Here is a 21,589-nt window from a genome sequence, read left to right on the forward strand (position 1 = left end):
GGCCAGCAGCGGGCGTGAGACCGGATCTTCTATGCCACAGTTGAACCCGTCGGTCAGCTCATGGGGACCGCAACGGTATGCAAGTGATAGTCTCATTTCGCCGAGTTCAAGACTTAAACTCTACAGTACCGAGTTCGAACTTAGAAAAATTTCAGCGATTCACAAGTGATAGTCTTATTTTGCCGAGTCTTAGACTTAAACATTGTAACACTGTGTGTGGACTTGTTTCCATGATATATGAGTGATAAAATCTCGCCTCAGTTAAGAGTGGTTTAACTTTAATGTGCCATAATTTTTCCAAGTGATTTATTATTTGAACGAATGTTTCAAACTCACATTTCTTTCAAGTGTTTATAACTCAAAGTTGATGTAATAATTCGAACAGTGATGGATTGTGAATGATATTCACCCCGCCAAGTAATTGAGATAATTTTGAGTATTTTATGCTTACAAACTTAGAATTTCTCAGACTGTGACAAGTAATTGATTAATGGACTGATTACAATTTGTGACTGCGTCACTGGACATATTTAAGTCGTGTGATTTTCCAATATTTTGTAGATACGCATTTAATCTATGCAGACCTTGAACTGTGAATTAATTTGAATTTATGAACTAGGTATTTGGACTGTGCGTTCTTCATAGACATTGAACTGTGTGTTAGTAATAGACTGTGAAACATTTATTTGAACTGTGCGTTCATAGTAGACGTTGAACTGTGTATTAATGACAGACTGTGGAATTACGTATTCGAACTGTGCATTCATGGTAGACATTGGACTGTGTTTAACATGTGCACTTACAATAAACAATGAAGCGTGGAATTAGACTGTGTATTCATGACAAGTAGTGAACTGTGCATTTGAACTGTGTGTTTACAATAGAAAGTGTATTTTCGTATAATCAAGTCTGGATTATGAAGGAATAGGATTCATTTCATTTAATTTCAAGTTAATGAACCAAATCGGTTTACGAATGAAAGACTATTTCTTTTCAAGTGATTGAGTTTAAATTGCACAGAAACTTAAAAAAATATCTTCTGTGTGATAATTCCAGACTGTTTCAAGTGTCACATTTTTTAAAAGTCAATTTATTGACATTTGACGACACTAAATTACAAGTGATTCTCTAGTTCAACATTCAAATCTGTTAATTTATATTCAAGAAACTCTTTCCGTGTCCCAGGTGAAAATGTGTACGGTCATACGTCATTTTCCATGCAACCAAATCTCAACACTCACATTACTACGTCATCTCGATCTTCTAGACGTCGTATGGATATTCAAGAACTTCTAGAATTTCCATTGTGGGAGGAATCGTGGTTCCATGGTGCAGAGAGGAGACTGATGGCAGTACAAGGAGAGCAGCCGGATTTCGAGTACAGCACCAGCCTGGATGAGGAAGGAATCTTTACCTGTATATCTGCTGTATGAAGGTGATATAACTTTGAACTTTGTTAATAAATTCAGAATTTTAACAAACTTAAAAATCATTTCAAGAAACCCTCTCTTCCTCTGCAAGCACTTCAATAAGAAACTGTACATGCCCTGCGTCTAGTTTCATGCTCGTCAAAGTACTGTATTTACTGTTAGAATATAATGTACAACTATAAGTTCGCTATTATTATACACACAGCACACAAATACAAACACAAAGTAACCTACACTGTTAAGGAACTGATAGCATAGTGAACACCGCTGGGAAAAGCTCTCTATTTCGTCACGTGTTAGGAAAACGGCAACATTGCTTTAAGCTTTTTCTCCCTTCTCTTCGCTGGCCCATGCTCTTTTGTGTTTAGTCGCATGCGATTGGTCAAATTCCGAGTTATCAAGGCAACCCAATAAGGCTTTCTTCCCACTCCATCCACATTACAGCTGGAAAACACATGTAAGCAACTTTCAATCCAATTCTAGTTCTGTGTGGACTATAAAAAACATATTAGCATTCTTATAACGAATACTAAGACCAGTAGTCATCAGCTTTAAACACACTGTTGGGCGTGCACTTAACAGTGAACTGTTGATGGTGCTCTGTCTTTTCATAATGATACAGAAGTTATTTTGAAGTAAAACTCATTAATTTTCTGTGTGAGTGAGCCAGATAGTGTAATAAATATTAGTGTTTAGTAATTGTAGAAGTACAATAGAGTAAAATAATATATTATTATTGGTCCACCTTTTCAATACGAAATGAAAATTACATAGGGACTAGTTTTGACCTAGTAATAGGTCATCATCAGCCTGAAGTAAATTAAAGCGTAAATATCGAAGAAAACATAAACAATGTAAACACAAGTACAGTCTTTTTAAAGGTACATACCATGTGGGAAGTTGAGTAGAGATATATTAAAAATAATAACTCTTCCAATTGACGAAGCACTGAGCGGAAGTTATGTAAAATTCGGTGCGCCGTATATTATAAAAGACCACTGTGCACTAAATGATGTAATAAAGAAGAATAGTAGATTGAATGCTGGCTTCTTCTTAGCTGTTGTTTATTCGAAGAAGATTACGTCGTATTTTATAAGGTATTGATAGACCTCAAAATACATGGATGTTGGAAAGGCTCTTCAGTTTTTTGGAACAAGGCAATTGTTGCGCGTGGAGGCTTAGGAAACCAGAGAAGCGCTATATTATGTTAAAAAATAGAGATCCTTAAAAAAGTCCTGTGCGTCGTATAAATTGTGGAAATGGAAATCGAAAAAACTTGGTTCTTAAGCGATAATGTTGTTCATTCAGAGATCAATTGAAAATAAAGAATCGTACCATTATCGCTTAAGAACCAAGTTTTTTCGATTTCCATTTCCACAATTTATACGACGCACGGGACTTTTTTAAGGATCTCTATTTTTTAACATAATATAGCGCTTCTCTGGTTTCCTAAGCCTCCACGCGCAACAATTGCCTTGTTCCAAAAAACTGAAGAGCCTTTCCAACATCCATGTATTTTGACGTCTATCAATACCTTATAAAATACGACGTAATCTTCTTCGAATATACAACAGCTAAGAAGAAGCCAGCATTCAACCTACTATTCTTCTTTATTACATCATTTAGTGCACAGTGGTCTTTTATAATATACGGCGCACCGAACTTTACATAACTTCCGCTCAGTGCTTCGTCAATTGGAAGAGTTATTATTTTTAATATATCTCTACTCAACTTCCCACATGGTATGTACCTTTAAAAAGACTGTACTTGTGTTTACATTGTTTATGTTTTCTTCGATATTTACGCTTTAATTTACTTCAGGCTGATGATGACCTATTACTAGGTCGAAACTAGTCCCTATGTAATTTTCATTTTGTATTGAAAAGGTGGACCAATAATAATATATTATTTTACTCTATTGTAATCACAGTTCAAAACGGATCTATCATTATGAAACTTATTTCTTTTAATTGTAGAAGTAACCGTAGTGATTAAAAAAAAAAATTTTACACTGAGTACTTTTGTTGGTGTTCCTAGATTACGTAGGCTAGGTTTACTTTGCTTCGATTTTGGTTGGGGGAAAATAAGAAATATTATCTTTTTTGCTTAAATATCTGTAATTTTGCTGGTAGAACAATAATACTAGAGGATCTTTCTGCTCCGCAGCATTAGTTATAAATTGATCAGGTGTGCCTTGATATAAAATTGCTCCACGCGCTGCCCGGGTATTATTCTGAACGTTTACTTTTAAGATATACGCTGACTGAGCAAATGTCATGGGATAGCGGAGCACTGATGCGCAGGTGTGTTGTCTGCACACCACACGCCCCCTGTGCCAGCGGCAGTTGTATAGGAGACCTTGTGAGCAGTTGCTGTGGATGGACAGGTGTAACATGGAACGTCGTCGTGAGCTGACACCGTTCGAACGGGGTATGGTGGTCGGTGCCTGACGGATGGGAAGTGCGATTTCGGAAGTGGTGCGGGAATTCGGCTTCACACGATCAACCGTGTCCAGGGTGTGTCGTGAATATGGGTGTCACCGTCCACAACAGACGAACGCCGTCCAGCCACCCTCGATGACTGTGACCGGCGACATCTGAGACGGATTGTCAATAGTGACAGACGGGCAACCGTGCAACAAATCACGGCTCAATTCAACACAGGCCATGCTAGACACGTCTCCCAGTGGACAATCCGTAGGGACATGGTTCTATGGGATATGGAAGCCGGCGCTGTACACGGGTGCCACTGTTAACCCAACGTCATAAGGCACAACGATGCGCATTTGTCGCCAGTCACCAGGGATGGACACTGGAACAATGGCGTAATGTGATATGGTCGGACTAATCACGATTTCAACTGCACCATGCTGATGAGATGCGCCGTGTATGGCGCAGACCACATGAAGTGATGGATCCCGCCTACCTCGAAGGTGTGGTCCAGGGCGCTGGTGTCTCTGTTATGGTCTGGGGTGCATTTTCCTGGTATGGAATGGGCCCCCTAGTTGTTCTAGAAGAGACTTTGAATGGTACGCGGTAGCTTGAGCTGCTCGGAGACCATCTCTACCCATTTTTGGCCTTCCAGCGCCCAAACGGTTCTGTGGTGTTTCAAGATGATAACGCGCCGCCACATCGCTCCCACGTCGCCCGGGAATGGTTCCGGGAACATGCAGCGGAGGTCCAACGACTGCCATAACCACCCAGGAGCCTCGATATGAACCCTATCGAGCATATCTGGGATGTCCTGGAACGCAGGCTCCGCGCCACGGATCCTGCACTCTCGAACAGACCAGTATTGGCGGCCGCTCTGCAAACGATTTGGTGTCAGCTGCGTCCAGAGAACTACCAGGGACGTGTCGACTCACTTCCACGGCGTCTCACTGCAGTTCGCAGGACCAGAGGAGGCCCCACACGCTATTAGGTGACTATCCCATGACATTTGCTAAGTCAGTGTATATTACCTGTTAATTATGTGTGACGATTTTTTTAAAAGATTTCTTTATTGTGACACTGATAATTTACAAACTTTCTTAAAAAAATTGTTTTGCATCGCACTGAGTCGTATGGCGACAGTGGGAGAGGAAAGGGCTAAGAGTGGGAAAGAAGTGACCGTAGCCTTAAATAAGGTACAGCCCCAGCATTTCCCTGATGTGAAAACAGGAAGACATGGAAAACCATTTTCTGAGCTGCCGGCAATGGGATTTGAACCTACCATCTCCAGAATGCAACTTGATAGCTACTTGCTCAGTTTTTACAAATTATTTTGAAGCTTCAGGGTTATTGTTGTGTGTTTAATTTGTTAGTTTGAGATTATTTTGTTTCGGGTGAAACTTCATCCTTGTGGCAGCCCAAATTGTCTGGGAAGTAACTGGTCTTTCAAATAATAAAAAAATAAGTGATAAGCATATGTATTTACATGTAGCATTATAGATATGGAGTATACGGTTCCAGCTGTCATTGGAACGGTCACCAATCAGCCTAGAGAACCCCAAAACTGTAAATTCAATTCAGTACGATACTTGTCATTCTGTTAACCGTGTACTGTTCACCGGATGCTGATGTGGAGATTTTCTTAAGAAAATTAGATCAAGTCCTTCATAACATTTTCGGTAGGAATAGCAGTGCAGAAGTAATACTTTGTGGTGATTTTAACATAGATTTTGCTGAAGAAAACCTTCCGTCAACATCACAACTACTACATGTTCTTCAAAGATGTAATCTAAAACACTTAATTTTTACACTCACCCGGGTAACTGCCACCTCAGCTACAAAGATAGGCAACATTTGCATTAATTTCCATTATTCTAAAATGCAAGCATCCAATATAAATTTTGGATTCTCAGATCATCATGCTCAAGAAATGGTCCTTTCACAGTTTCATCATAATCAAGAGCATTTACGACCAACTGTGCAAAATGTGATAAAGCAGACAAAGTACTTCTGCCAGCTCTGAACCCGTGTTGTGCAGTATTTAACAAGTTATATTTGATTAAAAATTTAGTAAGCTGATCTTTCATAGCACATTCAAAGGCATTTGATACTGTTGATCATGGGAAGAGATATGCCAGGATCAGTAACATATTAATTGGCCCCAAATATAGTACACTTGTCACGTAACTATTTAAGACGCATGAAAATATGCCATACTCAGAATACGAACATCATTTATATTGATGAATCTTGGGTAGACATTGAATTAAAGTTGGCCGCATAGTCTGGGTCACATACTATTAGCTTGTGTTCGGGAGATGGTGGGTTCAAACCCCAGTCCTCATTATGGTTTTCCGTGGTCTCCAATTTTCACATGGCAAATGTTGGGGATATATTTTAATGAAGGCTACAGTCGCTTCCTTCTCAGTCCTAGACCTTTCCTACCCTATCATCACCATAAGACCTTCCTACCCTATCATCACCATAAGACCTGTCTCTGCCGGTGTGACTCACACAGTGAGAGTATTCAAGGTGTTACAACCAAAAGCAACTCTTTAGAGCGATGCTCGTCCATGCTAGTTCTAAGAGTAGGTTATCGATGGTGCAAAGACGAGGTTTAAAGCAGGAAAGGCTGCAAGAGATTATCATGGCCAAATTAATGGGGTAAATTGTTATAAGTGGGCGAGTGAGAAATGCCTTCCTAATATCACCTCTAGAAGTGTTGACATACCTCTTACCATAGTACTGAAGAAAACAAAGTACCCTCTCGGCATGCCATTAAAAATTGTGGTGAAATGGCTAAAAGAAAACAAATATGTAATGTTTTATTAAGGAACGAAGAAACTGATCAAGGAGTTCCAAAATGCAGAAAAGTATATTGGTTTGATGAATTACTGAGATTGCATGGACATGCGGTCCTATGCTTGCCTCTTTACATAGGTGAACTCAATGCCATCGAGCTGGCCTGGGCCAAAATCAAATGAACTGTACGAGAGTAAAACTTATGGGCAACACCACATTAAAGAACCTGCCAACTGACTCAGTAACAATGCTGTTAATTATGTTATTAATGTTGTGTCCCATTAACTACTTTTTAATAATTTGACCTCCATATTTCAGCTAAGAAGCTGATAGATCATACTCCGCCATTCTTGTCTATCTGTGTGGCTCAGAGTATACAGGGAACCCACACATACCTGCACGCCTCTTCTCAGTTTTGGAGAATTTAGGAACGTATGTACGCAACTTGTCACTGGAAAAGGGCACATCTCTCAAATGGCAGGTGCCCTTGGCATCCCATCCATCGACTACCCATTGCGACCAACAGCGATATTCAAAAGTGTACACAACTGAATAAAGCCTGACCCCTACATGGTACCTAGGTATAAACAGATCATCATAATCTCTTCACCCAGAGGCTTATGGGCAATATGGAAGCAGTGTAGGCCTATTGGCTGTCTTGGATATGCCGCCTTCAACACATCCTTCCAGGAGCGTGGTGCACCAACTGGAGTTTCTTTATCCAGTGGGTGATATACACTATAAATTGAGGATAGTTATGTCCACCTTTTCAATACAAAAACAATGTGACGTCATTAACACATCACAAATTTATTACCTTTCAAACATTGGGACCGGTTTTGGTACTATTTGTATGCCATCATATTATCTTTTTTGCTTAAATATCTGTAATTTTGCTGGTAGAACAATAATACTAGAGGATCTTTCTGCTCCGCAGCATTAGTTATAAATTGATCAGGTGTGCCTTGATATAAATGAGGTATCCGAAAAACCCACGATATTGTTTGACACGCTCATTTCAGTGATCAACAATCTAAAAAGACCAATAAATCAACCAGTACACAAAATGGTGCGCAATATGCTCATCTACCATCCCCTCCGTAATCCACGTCCTCCCGACCAATAACCTCGCATTATCGCGATCCCCCTTCCCCTACATAACATGCTCCGCCCCTCTTCCAATACTCGTAGTCTGCTTTCTGCCTTTTCGGTAGACAGTTCCTCATCAGCTTCATTCTCGACAACATAGTGCTTAGGGTGAGTTTCTACTTAAACGAAAATAATGCCTATTAAACTTAGTTATTCTTACGCTAATACATAGTACATATATCTTTCTTCTTAGGTCCGTCTTGGATCGAGATATTTCTAGAACCTCAAAGACTTTGAATGTAATGGTCCAAGAAATTTTGGTTCACCAGTCCACTTCTATCAAGTCGATCTACGTTTTATGAACATTAGCATAAAAGACGGATTATTACATTACGAACATTGCTCAACGACATTACATTACGAAATAAGAAATTTATTCAATCCGAAATCCACCTAAAATAGAGTGAACCTGCAATCAATTCTAAGAGGAACTGTTTTGCTCACTATATATCTTCACTGAAAAAAGGGACCTCTACAATGGACAATTAATGTTTTAAATGTTTAAAATATCAGCCAAATTTATCATTTTATTCGACTTGTTATTAAATAACCAAACTATATTAATGCAAGTTATAGAATTACTACAGACTTATAATGTAACTTATCCCCATACTTAGTACAAATAGGTCACTGTTTTCCAATCTGACAGTAGGCGATTTCATTTTAATGCATGTCAATTTAGTATTATCGACCAAACAAATGCACTATTATCTTTAACGCCTAGTAGATATAAAAGTTTTTTAAAGATTGAAAATTGTTATCTGGATGCTCTATTAACATTTTGTAATATTTATAAAAACTGACAAAAGCTTTAACTTTAATTAAACAATTGTACAAAGTCATAATATGTCGCATAAAATATGCTACCAATTTTAATCTAAGGTTTTATGGTGTACACCAAAAAAAAAAAAAAAAATTTTAATAGTCATTGTAAGAATATGTTCATTTTATATATATATATGTTTTGTTGTAAGTTATGTTAATATTGTACTTAGGCCTTGTCACTAAGTTTCCTATGGCTGATGATGGCATACAAATAGTGCCGAAACCGGTCCCAATGTTTGAAAGGTAATAAATTTGTGATGTGTTAATGACGTCACATTGTTTTTGTATTGAAAAGGTGGACATAACTATCCTCAATTTATAGTGTAAATCTAGATTCAATATGGACCAAAATGAAGTTCTTAACTTTAAACAGTGGGTGATAAGTAGAATTTTCCTTGATGGCATCAATAAGGCTATATCTATCTTTTTTTGTATTCTAAGGAGTAGGCCAGCACACATCTCAAATGATCTTGGTCTATCCTTCTCAGTCATTCTGAGTGTCCATGTTTCCGAGGCACATGTAGTGATGCTCCATACATATTCTTTTATAAATCTCTTCCACGATGTTAGCATTTTTTTGCTTCCTACTAACACACAGAAGGTTTTCACAATTATAAGAATTGAAGTAAGGTCCACCTATTCAATACAAATTTAGGCTATTGTATTGAAGAATTGTGAATGTTTGTCAATACTGATCATAGTGAAATTCGTATCTTATGATACAGAAAGCTTTTTGGTGATGCAAGGATAGGGTGACCAGATTACAAGCATCAAAATATGGGACACTTGGACTGCCATTGATTATTAAGTCCTTATTAACATTAGAATTTCTTAACACGAGCTCACACCTCATAGTCTATTGTTTATTTATAAAAAACAAGTACTTATTATTATTATTATTATTATTATTATTATTATTATTATTATTATTATTATTATTATTATTATTATTACTACAGTGTAGTGGTAAGTATGACTAGCTGCCAACCCCAGAGGCCCGGGTTTGATTCTCGGCTCTGCCATGATATTTGAAAAGTGGTACAAGGACTGGAAAGGGGTCCACTCAGCCTTGGGAGATCAACGGACTAGAAGGGGATTCGATTCCCTCCTCAGCCGTCCTCGATGTGGTCTACCGAGGTTTCCCCACTTCTTTTCCAGGCAAATGCTGGGATGGTACCTAACTTAAGGTCACAGCCACTTCCTTGTTTATCCCTTCCAATCTTGCCATCCCCCTAAAAGACCCCTGTTCAGCATAGTAGGTGAGGCCACCTGGGCGAGGCACTGGTTCTCCTTCCCAGTTGTATCCACTGACCCAAAATCTCACGCTCCGGGACACTGCCCTTGATGTAGGTAACGATTAATGTGTCGTCACTTCTGTCACACATTTTGTCACGTTATACAAATTTTCGGATGACCCCCAGTCATAAGACATATTCATGTCAAAACACTGTTCACTATGCAGGATTATACACTGCCATTTTTACAATTTATAAACGCCTGTCTCAATGGCTTGTTATGAAGGTAATCCCAAAAATAAGGTATCCTATTTTTATAAATACATAGACCTATTTACTTCTACAATGGTTTACATAATTTTACAGCTTGAACATTTAGTTATTTTTCTACATAAGCACCAGTTCAGTCAATGCATTTTTGTAAATGCTGTACAGTTTTTGTATGCCCATGTCATACTAGCTCGCTGCCATGCTGCTCAGGAAGTTGTGAACCTCATCTTACACCTCGTCATCGGTGCTGAATCGCTTTCCAGCCAAATGTTCTTTCAACTTAGGGAACAAGTGATAGTCAGTGGGCACCAAGTGGGGACTATAGGTTGGGTGGGTGATGATGTTCCACTGACGCTGTTGCAGGAGAGCAACGGTTTGCCAGGCGACGTGCGGGCGAACGTTGTCATGGAGAATGTTTACGCCCTTGCTCAACATTCCTCTTCTCCGGTTCTGAATTGCTCGTCTGAGTTTTTTCAGGGTCTCACAGTACCTGTCAGCGTTAATTGTGGTCCCAGCGGGCATAAAGTCGACCAACAAAACCCCTTTTCGATTCCAAAACACAGTTGCCTAGACTTTACCGGCAGACTGTGTTTGCTTGAATTTCCATGGCTTTGGCGAAGAGGGTTGTCGCCACTGGCGTGATTGTTGCTTGGTCTCAGATGTAAAGTGGAACGCCCAGGGTTCGTCACCTGTGACAATTGAGTCCAAAAAGTTGTCCTGTTCGGCTGAAAAGCGTTGAAGAAATGTGCAGGAAGAATCAACTCATTGCTGCATGTGGTCTTCAGTCAGCATGCGTGGCACCCATCTTGTGCACACCTTTCAGTATTTCAACTTTTCCATTAAAATTCTGTGAGCGGCGCTTTGGGAAACCTCAGGAACCGAAGTGCAGAGATCATCCAGGGTGATCCGCCGATCTTCACGCATGATTGGCTCAACCTTCACGACTGTCTCAATGGAAATTGACAGTCTTCCGCTCCTTTGTTCGTCGTGAATTTCAGTCCGACCGGCTGCAAACTCTCTACACCGCTTACAAACGTTTTTGACATCCATGTACAACTCACCATACAATTCCGTCAATTGGCGATGGATTTAAATCAGCTCAGTACCTTTTGCGTTAAAAACCGAATAACTGCGCGCACTTCGCACTTGGCGGTAACATCCAATGGGAGATCCATTCTCAATGGCTGCCAAGACTGAGTGCCTCAGTGCGGCTTGTGCATGTTTATATTCAAGCGCGGGAAACACTCTTCACAATACTGTGACCAACAGCCACAAGAACAGAGTTCTGTATTTATAAAAAAAATTAGGAGACCTTATTTTTGGGATTACCCTTGTACATTTAGTGCCAACCAAAGAAACTGTAATTCCTTTACACAATGATAAATATACATCAGAGCTTTGCGATACGGTATTTTAAAATATACAAGACGGTTCACGAAAAACGGGACAGTATGCATCTTGTATATTTTTTGCTGGTACAACACAACACTTTAGAAAAAATAAGGGACAATCCTGTAAAATAAGGGACGTCTGGTCACCCTAGGCTGGGATTTGAACCCACCATCTCCCGAATGCAACCTTACAGCCACGCGACCCTAACCACACATCCAACTTGCTCGGCCACATCATTACTTTTTTTTTTTTTATGCTAGGGGCTTTACGTCGCACCGACACAGATAGGTCTTATGGCGACGATGGAATAGGAAAGGCCTAGGAGTTGGAAGGAAGCGGCCGTGGCCTTAATTAATGTACAGCCCCAGCATTTGCCTGGTGTGAAAATGGGAAACCACGGAAAACCATCTTCAGGGCTGCCGATAGTGGGATTCGAACCTACTATCTCCCGGATGCAAGCTCACAGCCGCGCGCCTCTACGCGCACGGCCAACTCGCCCGGTTACATCATTACTAACATGGGTTTAGATGTCTGATCAACGGTAGTAAATTAATATGCTTAGCTTGGCACATAAACAGGAAGAAGGCTAATAATTTGACATTTCACATAAATTCACTGTCCTAGTTTAGATAACTGCATTACCCAGCATTCATTACGATTAGGGTGTGAATGTTGTTGAAATGTAATCTTATTTTTCCCTTTGCATTAGGACGTTGCTCAGTAGTAAAGAAATTCATTCTGCAATGTAACGAACTATAACAATTTTTTTTTTCCCCCCTATTCTTTTGCATTTATGATCAGTCGTTATTTCAAACTTCAAGACGGTTTTAGGTCAATATACATCAGTGTTCTTCCCAGAAATTTTCAAGAGCCGGGTATCGGGAATGTGTAGCTGGGCATAAAAAATGGATATGACAAATTTTCAGTTTATTTCGCTCAAGGTATTAAACAGGTGAACATTAAATGCACAACTGAACTATGTTATCACAAACAAGACATAACAGAGTATTTTGAACTTCTAGTGTTCCACTGTTCGTTCATAATCATGTAACACCATTACAATTTCGTTGCTGTGGAGTGCCATACAGGTTTGTGACGTCATGTGGAATCGTGCGCGATCTCACGCTAATCCAGGTACCGCTCGGGCACGACACTATGTGGTAGTCAAGCTTAACATTTAAACTCCGATGTAATTAATGCAATTATTCTGACAATAATGAAGATTTGTCATTTAAATAAAGTTTTACAGTATTTAAATTTAAACTTGGAACATCCAATGACTCAAATATATATTAATATTATGGAACTAGCACATATCTAGGTTAAGTTAGCCGGGTGGTCATCGGCAGAGCGGTCCGCAAATTAAAAAAAGTTCTAGGGAGAACATTGTACATAATTTTGAAGAATTTTTAGATTATCTTGAAATGTGTTTTAATTAATGCATGTATTTTTTATTGCCAGACTGACACAAATCCACAAATGACAACATAAAAATTTATACATTTTTTGATATGGTTACATATGCTAAATATTGTTACGTGCCAACCTTGTGGTAGTCCCTTTTTAAGTACTTCCTGGAAGGGGCTAGTGAGTCAGACGACCAGGGACCTCCCAGTTGGTCGGGAGGACGGGGCCGGTCATTTTGTGTATTGTTCTCGTCGGCTGGTTTATCTGCGAGTTTCTGGGAGACGCAACAAGAATGTTCCACCCCTAGCCACCTTGTGAATATTCTGATACACATCACCCGAGCTATAAAAGGGAGGCATGCTGTGGACAGTCTGATAGTGTTGGGCTCCATGGTGGCGTCAGTGCTGGTGCTGGACTCGGGGTCAGAGTTGGGCTCCGTGGTGGAGCTATAGTCAATGTGGTGGAGTTAGTTTTGGTGCTGAACTCGGAGTCAGTGTTGGACTCCGTGGTGGAGTCATTGTGAGACTCAGTGTGTTGGGGTTTGGTAGCTGGGCTGAGGGTGACAGAGGTGTTGGCTGTCGCTAGTGTTCCAGTGAGGTCTGAACGAGGAGTTGTGGTTGTAGTGTTGGAGTATCCGGTGAGGAGCTTGACTGTAGATGGCGTACGGGACAGACGACTTTGTACCACCTGAGAGTACTGTGTGTTGGTATACTTCTGTGGACCAGGGGCCTGTTCCACAAAAGTATGGTCTTGTACATTACAAGTAAATTCTCTAGTAACTTGTATAAATACCAGAGTTTCTGTTCCACAAAAGAATTTTCTACAGTTGTACTTTACTACTCCATACTTACAAATTACCAGTGAATTTTTATAGGTATGTTCCACAAAAGTACTAGTACTTGTAACTTACTAGTGAATTGGGAAGTATTCTCTACCAGTGAAAGGACAATAATAAATAAACCTACTAGTGCTATTTAAATATACTTATTTTACATACAATTTGATAAATATGTGGTCTAGCAGTAGTGATAGTGATGGAGATGAAAATGAAAACTACCGTCTGTATAGAGAAAGAATAAACTTCCAGTTTAAGACTGTATTTGAATACAATGAGCGTTTTAGGTTAAGCACAATACAAGTGGAAGAACTTTTGATGGATATTGGGCATAGGTTAGAACATCATACAAACAGAAATAAATCTCTCTCTGCTAAACAACAGTTACTAACAACACTACATTGGCTAGGAAATGGTGGTCAGTACCATGGTATTGCAGATATGCATGGGATGGCAAAATCTTCAGTCTGTAGGTCAATACATTCTGTGGTAGCTGCAATAAATTATATAAAATTTCCTCAAATTGTTCGGTGGCCTGAAAATACTGAGCATATAGTGCAAGACTTCTACAATATAGCTCAAATGCCTCAAGTTGTGGGCTGTGTAGATGGAACTTTGGTGAACATTGATGCACCCCATGTTCATGAAGAGCAGTATGTTGATCGGTATGGAAAGCATTCTATTAACTGTATGCTTGTATGTGGGCCAGATATGAAGTTCTATTATGCCAGCGCAAATTGGCCAGGTAGCGTCCATGATGCTCGTGTCCTTCGAAACAGCAATCTCTTTCGAATGATGGAGCAAGGTTGGAGACCCTTTCCGCAGTCAGTATTGCTTGGCGATTCTGCTTATCCTTTGAAGGATTGGCTTATTACACCTAAACTGGTCGATTTAGATGAACTCAGAGTGCAGAGGTTTAACAGAGCCCATAAGAGTACAAGAAGATTAATTGAAAATGCTATTGGTATTCTCAAAGAGAAATTTCCCTGTCTTAACCATTTGCGAGTACATCCCGTTTTTGCAGCTAACATTTTCAAATGCTGTGTAACACTATGTAACATTTCTCATGGGGAGTTACAAATCAATGCAATAGACCTGCAGGAAAACAACATTGTGGATGACTTACCTGAGCCAGAAGATGAAGGTGAAGAACTTGCCGAACCAGCTGTAGCTTACAGAAGAGATCAGCTAATTAACACTTTTCAGTGAAAGTGATAATTCATCTGTATATCCAATTTATTAAAAACTATTAAGTACTAAATACTATATTGAAACAATACACTTCAAGTTATATTATGATATTGTTAAAAAAATGCAAAAAATTAATCTAAGACATTAAAGACCTAACTTTTAACCTATTACTTAGTATTGCTATTTTAATCAATCACTACTTCACAACCTTCTTCTAAAACTACAACACTGTCCACAGATAATTCAGGATAATATTTTTTTACTGTGTCAGATGGCTGAACGCAAAATTGCTTTTCCATTGCTAGCACTTCAAGGGCTAATTTTCTGTTTTTTAGGGTGAAGAAATCTATCTGCAAATCAATCTTCCTCCTTTTCTTTTCTGCCATGCTTTCTTCATGACTCTTACTAACTGTTTTCCTTGGTTGCCTCTGTTCACTACAGGAAAATGTTGGGGTGGAGATATCTACAACAGCTGTTGAGGGTGATTCATCGTAAGATTCTGGGACACTGAGGCTGTCAACGGACGGTGAATTTTTTCCAAGAATGTCCAAAACTTTATTGTCAATATCAGTCAATTTGGCATGTTTTCCACCACCTGTGCCAGTCTGCCTTTGATTATCAATCTTTGCCTACAAAAAAGAACTGTTATGTAGTAAATGTTAATATAATTACCCTAATTAAAATTGTGATTAAACTAAATTAAAATAAACCTAATTGAAGAATTTAAATAAAAACGTACTTACTAGTGTCACCTTCTTGAAATTAGGCCAGAATATATCTCTTACGTACATCCAACTTTTCCCCTCAAAAGCTCCATGAGCTTTTCCCAAGTCAAATATTTCTATCCAGGCATTTACTTTGTCTTGTTTTTTGAGACTCTCACTGAATGCGCCGAAAAGAATATCTTTTCTTCTTTCTATTTCCTTCAAAAGGAATAACTTTGTTTCTCTTGACACCATTTTTACAATTCTTGCAGAGTTTGCAATTTTGTAATAATTAAGTTTGGCGCCGAATATCGTTACTAGCGGCATCTGCTGCCTAATATGACAGACTATCGCGGAACACAAGCGAGCATGCGAGGATCGCGGAAGAACAGAACAGAATTTCCTATCATCAAAGAAACAAACTGAAAAATAACATTGTAGCATTACGAAATTCACAAAAATATTAGAGTTCTTTGAATGTTTGCCGCATAACTTACCTTAAAATACGATATTACGATAAATGAGACACACATAACCTAATTTAATGAACGGAATACGAAGATGAACAGCTGATTCATGTTATGACGTAGTATGTTTATTGATATGTCGTCACTTGTAAAACTTGTAACAATTCACTGGTAATATACAAGAGACTATCAATCTTTTGTGGAACAGAAATGTACAACTCCATACATTACAAGAACCCACACTAGTAACTTGTAATGTACAAGACCATACTTTTGTGGAATAGGCCCCAGGAATCATCACAGTCAGCAACTGGAGCAGCTATCATGAGTGTAATTGGAATGGTGTTAATGATCGTTTTGTGAATACTGCCCTGCTGGTTAGCACTGTTGAGCTCTTGCTGTTTGTTTGTTCACTGTGTCAGACTGTGTTACTGTCTCTGGAATCAAACAAAGGAACATTTATCGCGTGCTGTATAGCCAGTAGCACTATGTTCGAACCTAGCGGTGTGCATGAGCTGCTGTGTGGGGCAACTGGATTTGGAGAAGTGAAAGTAAGGAGAGCTTGTGAATGGGATTACAGCCCTCTCACATAATTCCTACGAGCTGGGACTCCCTACTTTGTGCAAAAAGAGAGACTTGTAAATACAAAGCAATTAGTCAGTGTGGTCATTCATGGTTGAATAGAATTGTGTGTGTGTGTGTGTGTGCGCGTGCATTTATTGGGTCATTCTGAAATAAAATGGAGTAATACTGTAAAACAGACTGTGTTTTATTCGTAACAACATATTTCATGACCAAGCAAACTGCCAGCAGTGGGTGATTAAGAAATGGTAATGAAAGGATTTATACCTGTGAGTCTTGTGTTTCCAAGATATGTCCAAGAACACAATACAGAACTCTGATAATTAGGAGAAAGTGTTTCCTAACATGTCTCAAGCCCAAGGAATGCACCAGCCTTCCACCACTTCAGCAACCACTCATTCATCCCTGCGTACGGTTCAATGTTGTATATGCCAGGTAATGGTAAAAAAATACAGTACTTTCACACCTCTACTCATTCCTTGTACCCTAATGAATATTATCTAAAAGAATTTCACAACGCCTACAAGTGAAATGGCAATGGTCAGCTTCTTTACCATAACCCTGCCAAGTAAATTAGGAAATTATTATTTCTGTAAAAAACAAGAGCTGTACAGAGAACAGAACAAGGATATATTACTTGTAAAACCATTGTTACAAAGTCACCAGTATTCAGTTTGGTCAAATATTCCAAAGTACTTTTAAACTTATTTTATATAATTTTCCCATGAATTTAAGGCACTTTATTGATAATCATAGGATATAAACTTCATGGTTTTGATCCGTATTGAATTGTGATCACAATAATAATCTAGGGATTAGTTTCGGCCTTGGCTGACCATCATCAGCCTTAATGTAATACATCTAATAACTAAACAAATGCACAAACACACAACTGAGATAAACAAATGTACAAATACACAATTAGCATTAAAAATCTGGGATGAACTATGTGTAAAATTTGAAAAATAAATTAGGCCCTAAATTCTTAGCATCTGGAGTATGCTCATCATCCAAACTCTTTCGTGCGATAATATTCATAGAATTGTCAGTTGCATCACTGCTAATCATTACAATTTCAACTGCAAAATGGGAACTGGTAAATGTTGATTCTGTAGTCAGGTCGTCAATCACCAAATCTACTTGAGTGGTATTAGCAGTATACAAGCCACTGGACGCCACTGTAAATAAACACCAGCTAACACTGAACTGCTAGATGGTGTTTCCACATCAACCAACGTAAATAAAATGTAATGTTCCCGTAGTGCTTGATAAATTATGCTGAAATGCTGTTGGACATTGTCAGGTTGGCACATGAAGATATGGTTAAAACTGACACATTCTTAATTTGTGACTGGTATAAATTCGCAATTCATTATGGTGTCCATGAAGTTAACCTGAATAAATGATAGATAAAATTAATGAACTGAAGAAGAGAGTGTGTTAAGTCAAATGCCATAGGTTATATGAGACTTACCTCTCACCGCGGCATGAGGTGCGTGGCCTATTGTTGTGTGCCTCATACTAACGGTTGAGAGAGTCAAAGGAAAAGCAAGGGGTGGGGCAAGGGGAGAGGGTGGAGGAGAAGGAGGAGCAGAGGAGGGGAGGGGGGAAATAAGGCAGGGCCAAAGGATGTGGGAAAACAGATGGCTACTGAGGAAAGGTGCTGTGAATAGTATGAGAAACTGAATTATGACTTGTTGGTTTGACGTTTCTATAAATAGGAATTAGGCCAAATAGGATATTTAGCTTTTCTGAAATGTCATTATGATTCGGGTTAAAATATTGATCTATATGTATGAAACAGCTTTCAGTAATGTTAAGGAGGGGTCCTTTCTTGATGATTTTGAGAATTTCCATATCTTGTTTTATGTCTGTGAATTTGTGATTATAGTCATACATGTGCTGTCCTACAGCTGAAAATTTACTGTACTTCAGGGCATTGACATGTTCCAAGTACCTTACTTTAAAGTTCCTCCCCATCTGTCCGATGTAAGAAGAATTACAACTGTTGCAAATAATCCTGTATACTCCTGACTTTGAAAAACTATTGAACTTGATTATGGATGTGGCATTATGTAAGACTTGTGCATTCCCATTGTTGGTTTTGAAAACTACTTTTACATCGTGCTTTTTGAAGATGTTGGTGACTTTGTAAATTTGTTCGTTGAACGTAAAGATAGAAAGGGATGAGTTGTTTTGTTTATCCTTTTTTCGAAGTGGTGGAGGGGCGATATTTATATTTATTGATTATTCTTTCAATAAAGAAACTGTTGTATCCATTAGATTTAGCTATACTACAAACGGTGCTCAACTCATTTTTAAGGTCTCTTTTAGACATTGGAACATTGAAGGCAAGGTACACCAAGCTGTTGTACGCTGCTCGTTTGTGAATTTGGGGGAGTGAAGAATCGTGACGGATTGTAGTGACTTTGGGTGGGTTTTCTGAAAATCTTATATCTTAAGTACCTTGGGTGCCTGATAATAGTAAAGTCTAAAAAATTAATTTTCCATCCATTTTCGGATTCAAGTGTGAATTTTATATGCGGGTCAATGTTATTTAGATTAATGAGGGTGGTAGTAGCGTCTGTAACGCTCTCATCCATAATTACTATGGTGTCATCTACATATCTTGCTCAGAAAATGATGTTGTCAAAGTTAACATTATTATCAATTTTGGTGTGTTCCAAAAAATCAAAGAAAATCTCAGCTAAGATTCCTGAGGCCGGCGATCCCATAGCCAATCCTTCTTGTTGATAAATAACGTTATCGAAAGTGAAATAATTGTTGCTTATAATTAATTTAAGCATAGACATGAAATCCTGTATCTCTAATATACTTAGGTCGCTGTATTTGCGTAAATTGTTTTGAATGATGAGGTATACCTTGGAGATTTATATGCTAGGATACATGTCTACAATATCGAATGAGTGGATTGAATGTTAAACTTTTTTTAACTTATCGATCAATTCTTTAGTATTTCTGATGGATTTGTTCGACAAAAAAAAAACTATAGTTCCTTCTTAAAAATCTCTGAATGATTTGTGATGCTTTATATAACGGACTCAGTCTATTTATTGATAATTTTCAGCAATTCTTTACTCCAGCCTCTAATTATAACACTGGATTGGCACCCACCATCCGAGAGTTTTACCAAACAAAGTTACCGTTAAAATATGCCACTTAGTGATGTGTCAAAATACAGTACATCCACAATTTCTACAGGTGAGAGAATAAGGTACCAGTACACAACTTTGATAAATGTTGGTTAAGCTCATATTGTTAACTTCACCTAGGCTAGTGACACACACAAAGCATGAACTATGGCCATCCCTCTTCTATCATTGGTTGATGAACCAAAACAGTTTAGATGGTATATGGCAGTTAATTCCATGTGTTTGGTGTCTAACCTTCCAGGCCTACATAGTAATGATACAGTTGATGCATTACATCCGTGCAAATCTTGTTCATGCACATTATATTATTCAAAACATGCCAAAGAAAAGTAGAATTGTATTAGTGAAGATTATGTTGACAGACAATAATTCATCCCTCACTCTTTAATTATGCACTCACGCCATTGAGCCGTAATGGTACAACACAGGCCCTTATAATGTTCTGATCCGGCTACCATTGTACCTGAATGCTACGAACAGTGGCTATGACATGCCAAGCACATGTCTCCACAATTCCACTAATAACCCTAGTTACAAAGGTAACTGGTCTCACGGTGGAGCTAGGGAAAATATTTCACAGGGCAACATAGTTATTTTGACCCACAGCCTTATGCCCAATATTCACAGTCAAGCATACGGTAACTCTAGCATTATGATAGGTTTTAGGAGATTCGAGGTTCAATGTTGTGCTAGTCCGGCTTCTTGTGCGAAGCAAAGTAGTAATATTTAAGTTACAACTTTTCATACATATTATTCGAATCGAGTTTCAAATAAAGTACCTATGGGTAGATGGGAAGCCGATACATATTTTGGTTGTAATAAGACGTCAAATACAAAACCACGGCCCATATGGACGCAATGCGTACGACTGTTGTTAGGTTAGATCTGCAAAGAGTGCGTAAGGACAAATTAATAATCGTTACTTACCACAAATTTCAACAGCAATTTAGCAGAAAGTTATCAAGGTAGCAACTTTAAATCTCCGTGCAGTTTCGGAGCCAATAAAAAAAACAGGCACACAAAACAAAATAATTATTAACCATACTCGCCGGCCACCATCTTAAATAAATCAAGCTGTAAGAAACACTAGAATAACGAAACCTACCATGCAAGTACAAAGCGCAAATTCAAATGGCATAAAATTTCAGTCCTACGAAGTTTGTAGGTGGTTCATTTCATACAAATTTGAATATATTATGTTTGCATTTATGCGAGCATGTTTCTTCCCCGTTATTATCACTGTTTACTACAACGGAAAGCTAAACACGAGATTTCGGTTTCAAAGTTTCGTTTATAACATCTTCCTCGACAACTTGGCTGTCAACAATTAAATTAGAGCTCGAGTTCACAGCTTGCCTTGCTTATGACCTTAATGTCTTCTTCTTCCTGGTCCTTTTTCCAATTACTTGGGCTCAGCATTTTGTATGGAATTTGCCTAGTTTTACGACCAGATACCCTTCTGACGCCCGCCCTATCATGTGGAGGGATGTACAGTATTTGCTGTTGTGTGTTTCTGAGATGGCTGGTATTTAAGCGTTATGTTTGTTGATGAAGAGAAGTACCCTATATTAAACGAATACTAACACCCAGTCCCCGAGCTACCATGCGCAGTTAAAATGCGATACTCGACCGGCTTTCGAACCCGGGACTCTGAACTGAAGGCAACGATGCTGACCATTCAGCCGAGGAGCCGGAGTG

At 38.8% G+C, this 21,589-nt stretch overlaps 1 protein-coding gene across 1 annotated transcript in view; it reads right to left on the minus strand.

The window, feature by feature from the left end:
- Prp40 (pre-mRNA processing factor 40) overlaps positions 1-20,943 on the minus strand; it is a 38,540-nt gene extending 17,597 nt beyond the window's left edge. The window contains exon 1 of the mRNA XM_067158179.2: positions 20,819-20,943. The gene's annotated coding sequence lies outside the window, so the exon portion shown is untranslated. The remainder of the gene's footprint in view (positions 1-20,818) is intronic.
- Between the last annotated feature and the right edge of the window lie 646 nt (positions 20,944-21,589).

Source organism: Anabrus simplex, chromosome 14, assembly GCF_040414725.1.
Source record: "Anabrus simplex isolate iqAnaSimp1 chromosome 14, ASM4041472v1, whole genome shotgun sequence".
Classification (NCBI taxonomy): domain Eukaryota; kingdom Metazoa; phylum Arthropoda; class Insecta; order Orthoptera; family Tettigoniidae; genus Anabrus; species Anabrus simplex.